Source organism: Haplochromis burtoni, unplaced genomic scaffold (genome assembly GCF_018398535.1).
Source record: "Haplochromis burtoni strain Fernald_Lab_line unplaced genomic scaffold, NCSU_Asbu1 Contig_270, whole genome shotgun sequence".
NCBI classification, from domain to species: Eukaryota; Metazoa; Chordata; class Actinopteri; order Cichliformes; family Cichlidae; genus Haplochromis; species Haplochromis burtoni.
In genome coordinates this window covers 182,315-191,873 of record NW_024582631.1, presented here as the reverse complement: position 1 = coordinate 191,873, position 9,559 = coordinate 182,315, and the positions used below count along the sequence as shown (strand labels likewise).

The following is a 9,559-nucleotide window of genomic DNA, read 5'->3' as shown; positions in this document are numbered from 1 at the left end:
TAATAACTTTAATCTCAGCCAAACCGATTTAGTCACGAACAAATAAAACACTGAAAAAGCCAAACAATAACATTTTTAAGTTATCAAAGTGACTTATATATCATGTTTAACCCGAGTAGTGAAAGACCGTATCAGTATCATCGATACCACCCTGAATATTACTTGGTATCGGATCGGAAAGGAAATCAGTGGTATCGCACATCACTACCTCATGTGCACCACCTTCGGGAATTGGGAGAAAATCACCTTTGGACAATCGCCCTTCTTTGTTTAAGACTGTATTGTATTGTATTGTATTGTATCTTTATTTGTTTCAGACATATAAAACAAAAAACAATATATACACACTACATATATTTTCATTTACAGATACGAATATATATGTAGATATACACACACACACGTATGTGTTCAGATAAACAAAAAATATATAATGAAATAAAACAAAATCGTCTGACATAATGTAACAATGTTTGGTCTGAAAAGGAGTAGGAAGAAGTATGAACATACTTATTAATTCCTACCCCTGCTCAACATCTTATTGATCCCACATAATTCACCTAATTCCCATCATCACATACTCCACACGATACACGAGGAGAACCTATATAAACTTGGCTACCGTGATTGATATAATTTGGATATAATTTGATATTTTTATACATACAATGGGTGATCATCTTTATCGGTATCATATTCTTCCAAAATCAGTTTTCGAAGTATTTTCATGAACTTACTAATTCCTGAGCATTGCTGTAGATCTATAGTAAAACTATTCCACAGTTTTACCCCATAAATAGTGACACAAAAGGTTTTAACCTTTGACCGTGCTTTAAGAATCCTTAGATTCAATTTCCCCCTCAATTCATAGTCTCCTTCTCTGTCATAGAACATCCTCTGTATATTTCCTGGTAACATATTGTATCTGGCCTTGTACATAATTTTTGCAGTTTTATATTTTATAAGATCCATAAACTTCAGTATTTTTAATTTCAAAAACATGATGTTAGTATGGTCTCTAAATCCTGCTTTATTAATCATCCTGATTGCTTTTTTTTTAATTTTACATATTGGTTGAAGTGCAGTTTTATATGTGTTTCCCCAAATTTCCACACAGTATTCCAAATATGGCAATATAAGTGAACAATAAAGTACCCGGAGTGATTTGGAAGGCAAAAAATATTTAACTTTACTTAGTACGGAGATGCTTCTTGACAGTTTGGCTTGTATATGCTTTATGTGAGGTTTCCAGCAGATTTTGTTATCTATTATCACACCCAGAAATTTTGTATCCGAAACTTGCTCTATTTCAACATTGTTTACTAATAATTTTGCTCCTGCATCTTTTTTACAATTTCCGAATAACATAAATGTAGTTTTTTCCAAATTTAATGATAGCTTATTTCTATCAAACCATGTTTTCAGTTTAATCATTTCTTGTGTGACAATTTCCAAAAGCTGCTGTAAGTTCTCTCCAGCACAAAAAATATTTGTATCATCTGCAAATAGAATAAACTGTAGTATATCTGATGTTCTGCATATATCATTGATATAGAGGATAAACAGCTTTGGTCCCAATACTGACCCCTGCGGAACTCCACAAACAATGTCCATACACTCTGATTGATATTCCCCAATTTTCACAAATTGCTGCCTGTCTCTCAAATAACTCTTTACCCATTCTAACACCACTCCTCTAATGCCGTAGTACTCCAGTTTATCAAGTAATATGTCATGATTAATTGTGTCAAAAGCTTTTTTTGGTCATGATAAATAACTATACACTGCTGCTTTTATCAGATTGTCTGGCGTTTTGAGTCCATGTTTCCATTAGCCGTGACACTTAAATTCAAATTCAGTTCTGCTACAGTTAATATAACCCTTTGACCACGAGGACCTTTTGAGGTCTAATCAGGACATTTTCACACGCATCTTAGTAAATAAGTTACCGTGTTCTGGAGTTGATATAGAAGCCCTCATAACAATTATTGTTATTAGATTGGACAAAATCCAAGATAAATTAAAGCTTATCCATGAAATTCTTGATGTCTGCTGTACAATCATTCGATCCTCAAAAAAGAAATGTGCAAACAAATCATAAAAGGTCGCAAATTATCATGACGTTCATGTCTGTGATAAGTGTATGCAGCTTTCTGATGTTTTTGTGTTTTTTCTGTTTAATTTGATTTCCTTTAATTTGTTGATTTACGCTACCGGTGATGTGTGGGCCACTATTCTGGCTCTGATCCGGCTTCATGGCTTCAAGAGCTTCTGGCTGTGAAGGCCGCCTCATGGGTCCGTACTCAGAATGGTAGAAACCATGATAATAGCTGATAAAGTGTGTTTATTTTAACAATATGCCATGGCTATGATCAGCTGTTTTTCCACATGTGTCAATGGAAAATTGTATTTAGTAGTCAGTATAATCTTTTAGTGATATAAGTTTGCATATGGTAGAATACTGCATGTAGTTATTTGTATTAGGAAATATTCAACCATGTATACTTAGAGGCATATAATTAATTGTGTGTGATCTTTAACAGGCTGCAAAGGCTTGGTGTGTATTCCACACTAGAATGCACACCCACATCCTGGGAGCACGAGAGAGGTCATACCTTCTCTTATTGTTTTATGGTAGGATTAACGTAGCTATGTCTGTTTTAGTCTAAGTGCTTTAACTGCTGGACTTCCTCACCGTGCCATCTAGGGTGGGGGAGACTACCCTCTTTATGACCAAGGATGTACCTTTTGTGCTTTCATGTTATATGACCCTTTGATCAACAGCACGACACACACACACACACACACACACACACACACACACACACACACTACTGAAGTATAAATAAAGATGGGGCAGTTTCTTAGTGCGAGTCTCTGAGACTGCCCTTGCTAGCAAGAAGTTCTGTGTGTTTCTCTTCTCTGAGTCTTTACTGAAGAAGTGTTTTAGAAATTTTCCCTAACAACATGCTTTCTTGTAATAACTGTGTTTTTAGCACTGTGTGTGACAGAGTGTGTTGAAGCTGGAAAAGTCCTGTTGGGTTACAGCATCAAAAGAGAAACTCTGGGGCTCTGAGGGTTTGGTTTACTGACTTCATACTAGGGCTGGGGATATGGCCTAAAATCCATATCGCGATATAATTTGAAGCACGTGGGTAACGATATATATCGCGATATATTCTTTTCTTCTGTATAACGTATTTTCCACACTATAAGGCACACTTAAAATCCTTTAATTTTCTCAAAAATCGAGTGTGCCTTATGTATGAATTCTGGTTGTGCTTACTGACCTCGAACCGATTTTGGCGTGCAGAAATCTGTTAAAAAATGTTTTGATGGATTGTCAGAGCATTACGGCTGTAGTGAGGAGCTTCGCGGAGTAATCTGGGTCCAAAACTCCGTCCTTCAGGTCCCAAAGTCAAACGAACATGAGAGTTAAAAACGGTCTAAATTCTTTCATCTTTAATAAAATCATCAGCGTTGCTGCTTTACAGGTGTAACAATTAAGTTTAACATCCAAGCATCCATGAAAACAGAAGTTATTAAATTTAACGGAGTTAGAAGTTAACAGGAAGTTAGCTTGCTAGTTTCCACCTAAACATGACACTGGATTAGATTAAATTAAATTTAACTTCATTAATCCCTCGGGAGGGTTCCTCCAGGGTTTTCACACAGCTGAATAAACATCAAACAATAATTAAACAGAAGAGTTTACGTCAGTGCCCGGTTATATATTAGATAGCCAGGAGCAGACGGCAGAGTTTCACTCCACCGAGGGAGCTCGTGATGTACTACCCTACTACTTTCTTTAGACCGCCAAGGTCGGGTCCTCAGGTGGAAGCAGCCTCTGAATTTGGACACCCCCGCTGTTTCCGGGCCGGCCAATAATAATGGTGACATTTAACGTATTTTATCCGATCAATAAACCCTGTAAAATGTATTTATCACCCCCCAACAGCCCTTTTGAATGCCTCCCTAGTATGGCCACAACACCTCACTCTTGGAGCACTTTTTTGCCACATGTATCGCAAACCACGTCTCAGCTGTTTGTGGAGGTAAAATACGTCTGCACAATTACGCTCAGCCATTGTTGTGAGTGCGCACGCCAAGGGGCTGCGAGACATTTATACAGCCATATTTTGCACATGACTATGAAAGGCAGAAGAGGAAGTAGTTCCTCTGAATGTAGACAATCCGAATGTTATAGTTTCTTTCCACTGTGTTCCTGTTAATGATAAACTACAAATTTACTCTAAATTACTAAAATATCGATATTTTAATGTGAGAATCGATTATAGAACATAAATTACTGGTATCGGAGGAATCGATATTTCATTATCTATCCGCACATCACTACCAGTGGTGTGCGATACTGCATATTTTGGTATCAATCCGATACCAAGTAAATGCGGGCCAGTATTGCCGATACCGATACTTTTCAATAAATAAGGTGGATACGTCATTGAATTGCTAAATCTCAATTAATTTTTATAACCTTAAGTGTTTTTTGTGATGGTTCATTTTTTATTATTAAATAGTTAAAACCCAGGACATAATTAGTAGGGGTGCAACGATATTCGTATCGATATTGAACCGTTCGATACAGTGCTTTCGGTTCGGTACGCATATGTATCGAACAATACAACATTTGTAATTTATTTTATCAATTTTCCTTCTGACGATGCTGTCTGTGTTGAGCGCTCAGTGAATCTGTGTTCGACTACTCTGCCTAGGCTGCACTGTCGAGCGCAGATCCACTGAGCGCTCAACACAGACAGCATAGTCAGAAGGAAGAGCGCAGGGCAAGCTAGCGAGACAGAAGTTAAGCTCTGCTTGCAACAAGCAAATTGAACCTCATTCAGATCTGGCGTTTGGAATTATTTTGGTTTTCATGTGACGTATGACCCTGAAGGTAAGCGAGTCATGGACTAAAGTAAAACAGTATGTTGGATGTGCCATGCAATGCTTAATTACATTGGTGTGAACTAGTGTGTTAGCGCAGTTAGCTCGTTAACGTGTTGGCCGTCTAGCCCCATGCACGGAGCGATCGGCGGTAGCTCGTTAACGGAGATTTGCCGTGTTGTGGCGTTAAGGTCATTTCAACGAGATTAACCTGAAAGCACTAGTGGGAACACAACGAATATGACTGCACATTTACGCCGACATCATCCTAGTGCAAAGACAAAAACAACAAGCATGCTACTAACTTTAGCCGAGTCATTTAGACAGCTGTTAGCACATGATTCTCCTTATGCTGCTGAGAATATAGCCCAGAAGAAGCGGATAGTATAGCTTTTATTTTGGAAAGAGCCATTTCTCTGTAATAAACTCTCTTTTCCAAAGATGAGTGATTCCTCAATCAGATACAGGGCTCGCAATATCGCTAGCCCGACGTCCCGGAGCTAGCGATTTTTTCAGTCGGGCTACCAAAATCTATCTCTGCCCTGCCCGTCGGGCTATTGTAGGAAAAATATATGTCAATGCTTTTGCATTCTTTCAGAAATGTAGCTGGGTAATTATGTCATTGGCATCGGTGAGCCACTGTCAATATGTGACATATTGAAATCGCGTTTGAATTTGCGCTTGTTTTTTTGCTTTCACTTTGCAATCGTGCGAACTGTGTATAGAGAGCGACAGCACTGATCTGTGAGTGATGATAATTTGTGCACCAATTCCTCTGACATCGTCTTATTAATCGTTAGCTTACTATGCAAACATGACAAGTGAAATCTCCCGCAGCAAGCTTAAACATGTGAGAGGTTGATCGCGCAGAGAATCGCTGAGCTTATGTGAGTGCGTGTGTAAAAGCATTTCAGTTCTGCTGAGCCAAATAAGACAGGTCAGGGTGAAGAAGTGACAGCCAAAGAAAAGCTTACCACAAAACGGAGAAGTTATGACAAATCAGACTATAAGGCAAAAGAAAGTGCAGCTTTATGGTTTATATGGACAAAATAATTTCTGTGGCTGCGATATGATGAGCTAAATAACCAGGGCTGCACATAAGTGGTCCACAGGTGCGCATTCGCTGTCAAAATAAAAAACACGCACAAGGGTTAGGGTTAAATTTAAAAACTGTACTTTTGAGTTAAAATATATATTTATAATTTTAATAAATGACAAATTAAAAAGGCATGAACATTTTTTTGTATCGAAAAAATATCGAACCGTGACACCAAAGTATCGAACCGAACCGAACCGTGAATTTTGTGTATCGTTGCACCCCTAATAATTAGGATAAAGTTTATAATTAAATAGAAAATGCTTTCTTATTGTGGCTGCTCTGCGATGCCACTGCAGGTGAGATGGACTCACCTGTACCGCGTCTATAATCACGCCTGGCTGGCTTAAAACCTGTGCTCTGCTTGTATTGTTGTTAGTGATGTGTACAGCTGGCGAGCTGCAGCCGTTGTACTAATGTACTGTTAGAGAAATCGTGTGATTATTGTAACGGTGGACAGCGCATGGGAAGGACCGGTTCGGGGTGAGCTGGAGGCTGGCGCGCCAGCGGGACCTGCCAAGCTGGAGACGGAGGTGCGGGGGGTCCTGCCACATCCGAGGGCAGCGTGCTGTCCGGTCCAGCCTCTCTTCCAACAGAGGCCAGCACGCTGCGTGGTACTGCGCGCTGACCGCCTGCTCAGCTGCCTGTGAGCCCCGGCTCACTTCCATGCCTGCAGCCCCGCTGCTGTTTGCCACATGGGTGGCTACCTGGGGCGCCGATGGTACGGGCCGATTCCCTCGCCTGCTCGCGGAGGGGGCGAGTAGGTTAGGCTCGGTCTCAGGGGCAAAGGGGGTATGTGGCGGGGTACGCCCTGAGATGGACTCAGTTGCACGGCATCTACAATCATGCCTCGCCGGCTTAAAACCTGTGCTGTGTTCTGTGTTGTTGTTGATTGTGATGTGTATAGCTGGCAGCAGGAGAGCTGCAGCAAAATGTACTGTTACAGCAGCCATGTGATTATTGTAAGAATAAATCATGCTGTGAAGCATGAAAATGCCATCAGGTCTGCCGTGGCGGTTTACTCATTTTATTTTTATTTTTTTAATAAAAATTTTACAATAAATTGTGCAAACCAGTAAACAAATCAAAACAAGTACTGTTGGGAAACTATAATACAAAATTTACAATTAAAATTCTCAACAACAATAACAGCTGATAAAAATATAAATAATATGTAAACAACTTAACAACCCCCAACTTGTCTAAGTCACGTCAAGTGACAGCGCAACATGTCAACACAAGAGGGGGAAGAGGGAGCAAAGTCCGTCTGCTCTGCGCTGATGAGGGAGCAAAGTCCGTCTGCTCTGCGCTGACACAGGAGCAGCAAGTCCAGCGACCTTTGCCAAAAGCACAGCATTACAAACAAGAGCGGAACTTAAAAGTAAAGAATCGATCTCACCAGCCTAGTATTGATTCGATACCGATGCCAACTTGGTATCGATATTTGGATCGATCGGCCCACCACTAATCACTACTCTTCAGTGAAAATCCGTGTGTGCTCCTTCCGTGTGTGTTTCTCCTCCCGAGTGATAAAACTAGTGATGTGACGTTCTGTATCAAGGCTTCGAAGCGTGTGTCGAGTAATGGAGGGGGCGTTTCCGCGAAGCGCGTATTGAGGCTTGCTTCATTTATGGGAGCTGAAAATGATGACGTCCAAAGCCTCGCAGCCCGGCTGTACCACGTGACTGGTTCAGGAAGCGGTTCGAACTTTGCCGCGAGCTATGACAGCGATATAAACCCCTCAGACTCCATTCAAAATGTGGGTGTTTGATGGAGAGTTGCGGTTAGTGAGAGTTAGTGAGAGTTTGGAGACAGTTTGGAGGTTTAGGAGAGTGAGGAGAGAAAGTCAGGAGAGAATGGAGCCAGCTAAGAAGAGAAGGATGTCCTCCCTGTGTGGGAACATTTTGAGCTTATATCTCCCAACAAGGTATGTACATTTCTACAGAAGATGTATTTTCATGATACTGATGGTGCAATAAAACCTATGTTAAGCTGTCTGTACTTTTGTACAAGGTGAAGTGATTGCTATGTGCCAGGGAGCTGTGATATAACAACAACACCTCATCCACGCTTAGGCACTACAGAGCTTTGCATGAGAATAAGGGGAACACTGATTGTGGAGCAAGACCAGGTGAGCCATCAAATGCAATGATAATATAGCATGCTGTAATGTTACTAAATGATATAACAATATTATACAATGCAATACGTTATGTGTGTGATATTTATATTTGTGCTTTGTCTTTATTGTCTTTCCTCAGGAGAACAATCTCAAATAGATGAAGACCTGGTTGGCATGGTGATTGAGGACTCCCAGCCAGTTAGCATTGTGGAGGACAAAGGATTCAAAAGATTTGTTAAATCATTAAATCCTAGCTATGCTCTCCCCACTAAAAAGGTCATAAAAGCAGTGAAAATTTAGTTTTTACAGAATAAAATGTGAACAGGCAGGACTGAAGCCTCAGTGTGTAGCTGTCCATACCTCAACGTTACAAAAGCACAACTACTGTCCACACCCCAACCACACCTCACCTCACAGTAAATGATCATTTCCATTTTAAGCATTTCCAAATGATCATTTTCCATACTGCCACTATAAATATACACAGTATACTGCCATCACTACAATATACATGTTTTACACACTCCTTTTGTTGTTGACATTTACAGGCTGTGTGCAAAATGCCACACTCTTCAAATTCATGCCAACTAATATTTTTACGTCCAGTAGGTGTCCTACTAGAGCAAATGAAGCTTCAAGAAGCTTTGCACTGGAGTGAACCAATTGGATGAAAAGCTTCAGTGCTTCATGAAGCTTCATCTGCCCATCACTAGATAAAACCAGCGAGCCCTTTTCTCCGCTCTGTACTTCTCCACCTGATGGACGAGTAACAACAACATCTGATGAGAAGGCTAGCCTGACTATGCTAAGTCACAGAATTGCGAGCACACTAAACTACCAAGCTTCGAGTACAATCCAGCGTCGACTGCCGTCTGGTAAATACCTCAGCCCAAGCGAGGAAAGATTAGCAGCAGCTGGGTGGAAGATTACACGCGGGTGTGTTGGCAGCCGAGCGGAAACGCTTCCCGGTCAGGGGTCGGCCATTCTCTCCCGGAGGCGTGGCCAGACCTGGAGAGTAGGGGGGGAGGGGAGGGGAGGAGAGGGAGACACACACACAAGCAGGACCGTCCGACCATGACATTAAGCTGATGATGCTGACGTTCATTCTTTGAATTCCAACTGTATATTGTCTAATCTAAAGACACCATAAACAGTGTACTGTCAGTGTATAGAGATGAAAAACAGTTAGGACAACTTATGAAATATCTGCTTACATCTTGTTGAATTCAGTTGTGTGCATCCACAAAGAGCAACAGATCAGCTGATTACAGCCTGTAGATTAAGAAAAAATACTGGAGCTCTCAATAGAAATGATTGTGACTTATGATTCTTTTCCGCACATTGAGCCATTATAACTGATTATCAGTGATGGGAATAACGGTGTTACATATATAGTAACGAGTAATCTAACTAATTACTATTCCTATCGTTACAACGCC

General features: G+C 40.6%; 1 protein-coding gene across 1 annotated transcript in view; it reads right to left on the bottom strand.

The window, feature by feature from the left end:
* The window catches only part of LOC121815675 (von Willebrand factor A domain-containing protein 5A-like), a 20,676-nt gene extending 11,564 nt beyond the window's left edge, over positions 1 to 9,112 (bottom strand). Inside the window, exon 1 of the mRNA XM_042227595.1 lies at positions 9,004 to 9,112. The gene's annotated coding sequence lies outside the window, so the exon portion shown is untranslated. The remainder of the gene's footprint in view (positions 1 to 9,003) is intronic.
* Positions 9,113 to 9,559: the final 447 nt, after the last annotated feature.